This window comes from Hyalella azteca, unplaced genomic scaffold (assembly GCF_000764305.2).
Source record: "Hyalella azteca isolate HAZT.00-mixed unplaced genomic scaffold, Hazt_2.0.2 contig13061, whole genome shotgun sequence".
NCBI lineage: Eukaryota > Metazoa > Arthropoda > Malacostraca > Amphipoda > Hyalellidae > Hyalella > Hyalella azteca.
Genome location: NW_025942996.1, coordinates 45,380 through 56,698, shown reverse-complemented (window position 1 = coordinate 56,698; position 11,319 = coordinate 45,380).

The window sequence follows — 11,319 nt, the reverse complement described above, 5'->3', positions numbered from 1 at the left end:
CCCCTGTACGTGATTATACAGCAGCAGCATATCAAAAGTGGAGAGTATAAGTTTAGCGTCCGCTTCGCTGGCTGTAGGCACACAGAAAGTGAGCCGCTCCTGCCGAACAAGTAGTTTGAGAGCCTCTAGTTTTAGATTTAGAACGATCGCCATTCAAATGATCCCGTTGTAGCGCTCACATTGGGCATTTCCGGTCCTGTGGTAGGGAGTTGTCCGATTTGTTGCGACCTCTTTCTGGGATAAATATGCCTTCAGTTCTTGAAACAGCATTCTATGACATTTTGACAGAAGAACGCTGTTTCTCCGCCAGAATGAATATAGCCTGGCATGCCGAAAAGTGCGAACATCGATCCTAGGCATTTTATAACTATTCTTGTACACATGTCAGGGCAAGGGAAAGCAAGGACCTCTGAAATCAATGCTCAGACGTTCCATGGGTTGAGTTGCTCGAATAAGAGTTCCCTCGGGCGGTCGGTAGAAACGAAGTTTTAGAACAAAACAGCTCCCACTTTATACAATCACAGAAATGTGCAAGTATTTGTACTAACAGCGATGGACCATCTGCCCTTATGTGGGTCATTCTGACCCAGTTTCAGTGCTACGTCCGCTCTCTGTTCGTGCTGTGGATAAGAAATTGTGTCAGTATTTGGACAATATTACCCATTCCAGTTCCGAGTGTACACGCAATGAAGCACTGAGCCTCGCTTCCTAACTTGTGATAAAAATGATTTCTCTTCATCGAAACTTTTATAACATAACATAACATAACATAGTGATGTCGGCTCTGAAGTGTAGGCCTGATGTGGCCTGTCGCCGATTCTTTTCCATTTCGTGCCTTGTTTCCAAACTCTAGACTCGGGCGTACGACGGCAACAAACAACTGCTTCATCGTTTCTGCATCTAGGAACTCGTATGAGCGTCTGATTAGTCCAAGAAGTTTGTTGGACGTGTTAGCTTGCGTCAACATGAAAGTTGTTATGTAAAAGTGCACAAATAATTCATTAGATAATTAGTTCCTGTATAATTATATTATCATTATTTTATATTAATTCTCATTATTATTAGTAATACTTTTACATGAGACCCGCCTAAGTCGAACGTGGCAGTAAATCAATAGTAAGTTTGTCCAGTATTACTTGATTACTACTCCCACGTAGGAAATAATTGGTATGAATAGATTTATTAACATTTTTTAGTGAGGGGAAGTTGTGTGTAGGCCACACAACCTACAAATATAAAATTTACAAGCGGTTTTTCCATTACAAACTGACATAGCAAGAGCCCAACGCAAGCAACATGCAAATCTTCGTTTAAAAATGGCGTTCCAGGCATGAAAATTAGGACAAACATTGCTGATTATTGTCTTCCATTGAATAGAGATTAAAGAAATATGATAAATCATACCTCCTTTCCCCTGAACTTCGTCGGTTGAATGACTAAATACCCACTTATGTAAATGCAAGTTTGATTGAAGACTAAAGCATGTTTTTCTTAACAATATTCTTATTCGTTTTTTTCAATGATTCGAACATAATTTCTTGTTGGCGCCAGTTGATCAAGAAGCAGGCTACCAAATGACGTTAATGGGGTGCGACGTTACGAATACACAATTTTTGTCATCAAATAGGCGAATGTTTTGAAAATTGAACTTTTGGAATTGACAGTAGTACAAATTAAGGGAATTGTGAATACAGTTTGAAATTTAAGCTTAAAATCACTCTTAAAATAATTTCAGCGTCCGGACGAGTCCCGTAGTCCAAATACATAACCAAAATACATATGAAATTGGAAAAATAACAAATTGTCATTCCTAGATATATTAGTGCAAATTGAAGATAATTCCTTTGTCACTAATATTTTCCAAAAACCTATCGATATCGGGAAAGTACTAACGAAGAAAGTGAATGAGCTCAACGAAACCAACACTGTGCGCACTGTCGTACAAAGAGCATTAAATACCTGCACATTCGAGTGTGATTTGAAAACTGAACTCAGAACGTGTAAGAAAATCCTAGTAAATAACGAGTTTTCAAATAGAACAGTCGACAGCGAAATATCAAATTATCGATCCAGAAATAACCGAACTGTTCCGCGAGTGTCTATCCCAGACGCTCGCAGATGGGTGTCAATGAAATAGATTTGCTTAACATCTTATATCGAGTCCATCTTCACATGACGTGCTCTGCAAAACAGAGTACCGTAAGAATGCAGAACTTATATAAGTCTTAAGGGTAATTCTTCTGAACGTTAATTGGCAATGACTGAGTAATTCAAAAGCGCTCAAGTAAGTGTTCGGTATGACACAAACCTAACTATTTTGTCAAGTAAACGTTCCGCTCAGGGTTGTAAAGTACAAGCTGCCTGATTAAGTTACACAAGGACATTCAAAATAATAATTGATTCATAAATCATAGACAATTACGTAGATTAATTCGCACAATCATGTTGATATTGCCGTAAGCTATAAAATAAAAAACTAACACACGTTATAAATGGGGCAAAACTGCTAGGAGATAACGACATATCAAGATTATTCAAGAGAGTTTAACCGGATTCAATGACACAGTACATAATTTTCATGCCGTGTGCTATGATGATATATAAAATAATGTAACAGGAAATAATGCTTGACACGAACTTGTGGGGGCTCAATGGGGCAGAGAAAAGTCGAGGTGCTTTTCTCCCGTTTATTTCATTTACTTGAGTGACGTAAGCTGAAAATAATATTTAATATTAGTTAATATATCGAGAAAGACTCACATGAAACTTACACTAGGCAGGGGCTAGACTCTCATTGTTTAGACTTACGTACTAAACGTTATAGTTGAACGTTATTAATTGACTTCTCGAGTTCTCGATAACAACATTCCAACTGGAATGACAGGAATTTTTTATGTTTGCATTGCCGCGATATTTCATTTGTTACTCACACGAGGTGGTTTTGGCAGGCGAGAAGAAGAGACGCCAACTTCGATGATAATTACGTTTAACATTCCCGAGCTTTAATGAGTTAGGCCAGACACATGGATGAAGCTGATATACGGTGCACGAGGTTTTTGCAGCCAAAATTCAAATGTGATGCAACGATCTAGAAGCAACCATGGAATATATAATTACGATACGTAAATGATGTTTGCATAAAAAAACTATACGACGTTGTACGATGTGTTGATGTTCAAGCGATGTTGTTGTTGATTCATCGATGTTGTACGATGTGTTGATGTTCTCACACCGCGTGCAAGCAATTGATTTCAGCTGTATATGTAGAAATTGGTTGTAACTTATCTTACTTAAGGCACAAATAATTAGGGAATTAAGTAAATGCGCCGTTTGAATTTGATAGTGCGCAGCAGGAAGTAGGTGGATGGCATCAAACTACGGGTACGATTAGTTGCCAGTTATCGCCAGATTAGAATCATACTATTATTTCCAACCGATATCATACTATTCATTTTTATAGGAAGATTCCGTATGAGTTTGCGTACCAGCGGTAAAAGTAGTTTAAAGTTTCACATTTATTTTAACGCTAGAAATTATAAGATAATTTATTATATGAAAAAACCTTGTAATAAGCGGCAGAATATCATGACATGAGCGAATTTGATTTGAAACTCGCTTGTATAATACTGCCCGTTAGAATTTTTGATAAATTCTTAGTGATTTAAGAAAATGTTGACATTGAACTCGTACTTCTGCCGATAAATGTAGCTTTATTTTTATTTGCCCGATTTTAAATAAAGACATGAGGCAGGGGAAGTAATTCCGACTGCCGCTCCCCAACAACAGATTCTCGCCATCGATATATGTCGGACTATCCATAAATTCTTTACAAAAGACGTATTATAATAATCAATATAGAAGACTAATTTATTGCTAACTTTATGACTTGTACTGAACAAACAATTTCAACTGTAGGTCATAACTCATAACTACCCAGATTGGTTAGCGGTTGTCAATACCGCGTTAGAGAAACCTGTTAGTTGAATATAGTGCGAATTAATTATTTTTTCGAATGCAAAATTTGTTATTCCGGATTTGTTTCTTCCTAGCATTAGTCATCTAATTTACTTTATTCAATTATTGACTACATATTTGCTAATATCAGTATATTTGCTAATATCAGTCATTCTTGCAAGGTTAATTTAGGTATACCGGTAATTTGGAATTCGCTCAAAAGCCTCTTATTACGATGCCCTGATAGGAGATAGGTGTTCACTAAGTCTGTGAAATCACTGCTCACCATCGATAAATGTTTATTGTTACTCATGTCTTCTGTGTTGTCACGAAGTAAATCTGCCTATACGAGGTACTCCTTATAAGTGAAAACTAATTTCCTGCCTGCTATCAATCATACAGGCTCTGCGTTTCTGCATAGATAATCCTATAACATAACATATTGATCTCGGCGCTGAAGTGTAGGCCTGATGTGGCCTGTCGCCGATTCTTTTCCTTTTCGTGCCTTGTTCACAGAAGATCTAAAATCGTATCATTTGACCGGATATTTTCATGACTGACGATAGTTTCAAGTAGCTACTAGACTTCCACCGGGTTCGATATGGTGCTAGGCATTTCAAATCTGAACATATATTTTTCCATAGCTTTATCTAGTCTGTTCTTGAACGCGTTCATACTTGGAGCGCCAACGATGTCATTGGTCGATGTCGATCCTATGAATGTTCATTGAGAGTAACTTGCTTCATTATTGTGCATTGATAATACAATAGTATTAAATGCGTTTCTAAACGCACTGCTTAGCAAAATTAATGTTTGAATCATTTTGACTGTGCAGCTATGATAGTCGGCCAACGCTACGTGCTCAGCTGATGGAGAGTATGAATAGCATAGTTACCGGTCAAATTTGGCTTCATATGTTCAGAAGGAGCAATATGGAGGCCAATCATCCACGTATTTGAATCTTTTATCAGTGTATATCGAAATATTTTTGAAATGTTGCCCTCGCGGCGACTCTGAAGTAGGTCATATGTGACTGAGAGCTCAGATGTACTTCACAGGTGATCTAGGAAAATGCATGTAACGTAACATTGTTGGTCATCAAACTCGCTAGTTCATTTGTATTCTTATTCATCAATAACTTAGTAAATTTACACTGTCAATAGCTTTTAGGGCTTCATATTTGCGTGCGACGAGTTCAAATGAGCTTGTCATCCGTGTTGTTACGATTGGAGCGCTTTGGCAGTAATTGAGCAGTGCGGAGCTGTGAAGTCGGTGCGCTCATGCAGTGCGTCGATGATGTTAGGTGGGAAATGACTTTATGTCAATATCATTAGTTGTGGATTAATATAATAATAAATTATACTGCCGTTATATTTACTCAGATATATACTTATTAACTAATTATTACTTAAGGTTACTTATGTTATAATTTTTATTACTTTGCGATTGTCGACATGAAGTTACCCTCCGAATAACTGTTAAAATCGGTAATAGAACGACATTGGCACTGACACGTTTGAAAGATACCAACATTTTTGAAAGGTACTGACATGTTTGAGAAGTACTGCCATGTTTGAGAAGTACTGCCATGTTTAAATGTACTGCCATGTTTAAAGGTACAGACAAGTTTGAAAGGTACTGACATGTTTGAAATGATTGATTTTATATGTGCAGCTTGCTTTGACACACAAGCCTGGCGACACCGAAAAGAATGACACATAACTTCAAAATATGATGAACTTTTCACTCATGTGGAGTAGTTCGAGAGTTGCCGTTCTTCCGTTTTGGATGCAGGTATTTACATGCAAATAAATTCAATGTAAATAATAATGGCTGACCCATTTCAATTGTCGATTAATAAACACATTGTTATGTATGCGTCTGCCCGCCTTGAAGCTAGTAATCTTTGCCGGCCAACTGGAAAGAAGCCCAAGTGACACCCCTGTTCAAAAAGGGTGACAGAAGTAACCCCGGTAACTACCGTCCTGTAAGTCTCACAAGTGTCGTGTGTAAGGTGATGGAATCGGTTATGAGGGATAGGATTATCGATCACTTGACTGTTAACCATCTTCTATCAGACTGTCAGCATGGCTTTATTGCTGGCAGATCATGCACCACTAATCTCCTGTCTACCTTGAAGAATTGGTCTCGCCTGCTGGACGAAAGGGAGCCATGCAGTGGATGCATTGTACCTCGATTTTGCCAAGGCATTTGATAGTGTGCCGCATGAGCGACTGTTACGCCAAGTGAATTCTTTGGGAATGGGAATAGAGGGAAATGTACTCCAATGGATCAGAAATTTCCTAGTAGGCAGAAGACAACGTGTCAGCATTAACGGAACCGTATCAGACTGGGTAACTGTGCGCAGTGGCGTACCGCAAGGAAGCGTTCTTGGGCCTGTTTTGTTTGTCGCTTTTATAAACGATCTACCAGAAGTAGTGTCAAGCGTGTGCTCCATGTATGCCGATGACACAAAAGTTTATAATACAGTTAAGGACGCGCCAAATAAAATGCAACTGCAAAATGATCTTGATAGTTTAGTTGACTGGGCTGATGCGTGGCAGCTGCGTTTCAATGCTGACAAGTGTAAAGTACTTCACCTCGGCAAGAACAATGAACAGCAAGCTTAAAGCATGAGAAGACACGGTTGCAACGAGAGGGTTATGATTGAGAAGTCTTGCGTGGAAAAAGATCTTGGAGTTTGGGTTGACGAGGAGCTAAAATTTTCTAGGCATATTGAAACACAAGTTAATACATCCAATAAACTGCTTGGGCTGATCAGACGCTCCTACGAGTACCTAGATATAGAAATTATGAAGCTGTTGTTCACCTCTGTCTTCCACCCGAACCTAGAGTTTGGAAACGTTGTGTGGTCACCGATACTTGAAAAGGACAGAAATTTAGTTGAGAGTGTTCAAAGACGTGCAACAAGGATAATTCCAGGCTTAAAGGGCAAGTCTTATGAAGAAAGATTGAAGATTATTAAGCTTCCCAGTCTCCGTTATCGTCGCCTGCGTGGTGACCTCATTGAAGTATACAAGTATGCTCATGGTTTGTACAAGTGTATGAACGCGTTCAAGAACAGACTAGACAAGGCCATGCAGGAGCATATGTTTAGTCTTAAAATGCCTCGTATCCTACGGAACAACTGAAATCTAAAAGCGATTTTAAATCTACCGTCCGTTGAAAATATTTGATCAAGAGGCCAGTATAGCCAAGAAAAGTACAAGAATCGGCGACAGGCCTATCCAGGCCTATTCTTCAATACCGAAGATACTATACTAATCTTGTTGAGGTTACTCGCTTGTTGAGGACGACGAGGCTGGAGGCGATGAAAGGTGGTTTGCTTGTCTTCGATCATTAAAAACATCATTGCAAATATCTATTTACTACATGTGCGCTACAAGACAGATTCACAGTATCAGTTGATAGGTCCTCAGCTTACGGTCATTCGTTTAAGCTAGGTGTGCACATCACATTACAACTGCCTTTCAATTCTAGCTAGGTCTCCAGCCATGATTATCATCATAGATACACATCGGCATGTAAACTCTCGTACGTAATACACATAGAAAACGAAAAAATTGTACTGGATGCTACTTGCGGCTTAATTTTGTGAGATTCTTATTCCGTGAAACGGTGAATGCGGCGAATATTTCGGACTGTATTAAGGACATGAATGTGGCTGATTCATGGTTGTTTCTCAAAGACACGGTTATGTCTGCAGTTGATGCTTGTGTACCCAAGATTACGCTTGGAGGAGTCAAAAAGTCCCAGTGGATGAACAGTGCAGTTAAGACTCAGCTAANAAGACGTGCAACAAGGATAATTCCAGGCTTGAAGGGCAAGTCCTACGAAGAAAGATTGAAGATTATGAAGCTTCCAAGCCTCAGTTAGCGACGTCTTCGTGGGGACCTCATTGAAGTATACAAGTATACTCATGGTCTATACAAGGTCCCTGAAGGGTTACTAGAATTTGAAACAAGAACCAACACCAGGGGCCACGGCTATAAGCTAAAAAAACTGCGCTGCAACTTCTCCACGCGACAAAATTTCTTCTCGCTTCGAATCACCGACATGTGGAACAGCCTCCCTGATGACATCGTTGGCGCTCCAAGTATGAACGCGTTCAAGAACAGACTAGATAAAGCTATGGAAAAATATATGTTCAGATTTGAAATGCCTAGCACCTTATCGAACCTGGTGGAAGTCTAGTAGCTAATTCAAACTATCGCCAGTCATGAAAAGATCCGGTCAAATGACACGAGTTTAGATCTATGAACAAGGCACGAAAAGGAAAAGAATCGGCGACAGGCCACATCAGGCCTACACATCAGCGCCGACATCACTATGTTATGCTATGTTATAAAATGGAGTAGCACATTAATCTTTATGTGGAAGTCAACCATATAATCATTTTCTCTATATTATTAGAGGACTGACTATAGTATAGACAAATTTTTGAAGCAAACGTTCCTCATCCATATATTCAGTTAGGATTTGAAAAATCCTATGACATATATTTATTGCTAATTTACTATTTTTTCAAACCTGTGCTTGAACTTTCAATTCCTGACTTGTACTTCAACTAATTTGCTAATTTTAGTTATTTAAAATCTTTGTAGTTATGCTGCATGCCGCTCATCCGAAGTTTGCTCCGTGAAAATCGCTTGTTTAATTATAAAGAGTTGAAGTAAGCAAGTTGTTCACTACATTTATCAACACACTACTTTCGCTGGATAAATATGAACATGGATAAAATTATTCATGTGAACTGTACTGCCATGATATTCAAGTCTCTCGAAGCTGAGTTTTCAACTGGCATCCACAGCATATACCATAGTTAACGCTCAAACTTCTCCATGATTACGTACTATGCTCAGTAAATGTATATATGACGAGTTTAACTAAAGTCCAGTGTTAGTAATAAAATTAGTAATATAAAATGTTTTCCTCTCTTACGGGATTTAATGCGAAGTAGTATGCGCAAGTTGTCGAATTACGGTTAAGCGGCGTGTGAAGTGAGTTTCAACTAGACCTCGTGACCACTGATAAGCTCTGATTTGGATCAATAGATAAATATTGAGGTCTTCCAAGCTGCCTTAGAGGTTTCTACAAATTTCCGTGACAGGGATAAGGTGATTCGAGACTTTGTTTATTGATGATGCGAGGTCAAATTTATTGCTAGTGAGTTTCTGCACAGAAAGAGAAGACTATATTTTGTAATACAAGATAAAAATTTAACGTGGTATTCAACAATATAATGCAAGAAGATGGCATACAAGGGAAAGATAGATTAATGAGCTCACCGAATTATTGGAGGAACCGGGGTAAATTTTGAATAACATCATAGCGAATTCTAAGTTTTTTTTGTACGGTCGTGGGTCTATAAACGGTCTATTCACTGAAGGACATTGCTCCAGACTACATCTCTTATTACACAACATTAAGGGATGGAATCAGTTTCACACGAGAAGCCTCAACAACTGCAGAACTAATAAACATGAACCCGTCAATCGGACAGGATGCATCTGTCACTATTATCAATATCACCAACCATCATTAGCTTATCACTAGCACCAGACATCAATTACATCAGCCATCACTAGCACCAACCATCACAAGCAACAGCAAACATTTGCATGAGGCATCACTAGCACTTCCCATCACTAGCTCGAGAAATCTCACACATCATCTATCATTAATTTCAGCCGTGACAGGAAGCAGCTATCACTATCATCAGTCATCACTTCAACCAACCATAACAAGCAGAAGCCATCACTAACACCAGATATCAATTACATAAGCCACCATTAACATCAACCATCACTAGCACCAGCGATCGCTGATGCCAACCCTAACTAGCCCCACTATTAGCTTCAGTCAGGTTGCCCCGAGCATCGCTTTGGTCTACGCTGTGTCCGGTGGTGCCCATGCAGACTGCGTCAACTCTGGGGAATGCGTCTGTGCCCCCGGCACCTACGGGGACCGCTGCCAGCACTGTGAACGTTGTCACCGAATGCATCACTTTATCTCCTAGAGAGATAACTCTAGGAAATAATTAAAGTTATCTCTTAGAGAGATAATTAGAGTTATCTCCTAGAGAGATGATTCTAGAACAATGCACATGTACCATTTAGTGCTGCCACCCTGCATGCCATTGTGGACCGCAGTTAGTGGTGTTGCATTCATGAAGATCCCATCACTTGTTAGCTGATGTGTGGAAGAAAATCATTTATTGGAACACCGAAGCAAACATTCAACATTATCAGCCATTGAGCGTCTCTCTTCAATGGCTTCGATTGTGTCGCACAGTTGGCAGCTTTGCTGTAGAGCTTCTCATCTTCGGTAACGTTGAGAGGATCCAGCCCTGGATGCTGGTTTGGTGCAAGTTATTTTTTACAGACTGCGGCGAGGGCCGTTACGGCGACGACTGCAGTGAGGACTGCTCTCGTACACACCTCGGTTGGGCACGCAGTGAATCTGCAGCGGGCTGACACTCTGCACTCACGACCTGCTGAGCTACTCTTGCCTTCCTGGATACCGTGGACCAAAATGCGGCAAAAGTACTGGGAAAAAGAAAAGGCAGATGAATGCGAAGGAGCTTTACATCTGTAGCTTTGCAATCCTCAGCGGATACGGTGCGTTAAACATCATGACGGTAGATCTCTGCACATTTATGATTGCACGTCATCTAGGAGGACAGTATCATGCAGTAAATGTTGGATGTCCTATTAACGATGAGCTTATTGGGTTCATACCCCGAGTGTCAATACATTCGTACTCTTTGTGTATCAATTTTTGGATGTATTCTTCGTGTCTGGATCATAGAAATTTTAAATAATGTATCATCAATCATAGCAAGTAACCGATGTGAGTTACTCCTAATAATGACAAGACACTATATTCACCCAAATGAATCACTGACGGTTCGTATCCATGATACGCGCCGACATGATCGCCTCACAAATTTCATGATTATTGTTTTGCCTGAAGTGCAAGGTTGGTTGTCGTTGCATCGTTCAGACGGCAAATACTTTGAATTATTGAATGGAATTCGCATGAATTAATATTAATTCACTAATGTCAAATAAGATCTTTTACATATGAATAATATGAAGTGTGGCCATACATAAAGCAATAATGATAATGATGAATATTTTGATGCTTTTTTACATAAATAAATATAAATATCTATGTTCCCTATTAGTTCAAACTATTGTATTAAAACATTTGTACAGTATGTAATTTTTTTACTAAAAGTTAAAAAAGCATGAAAACTGCATGTTTTCCCATTTCCCTGAGCTGTTCATATGCGCTGGCTTACCGAATAGTAACCGGCATACTCGAAACACTAACCAAAAG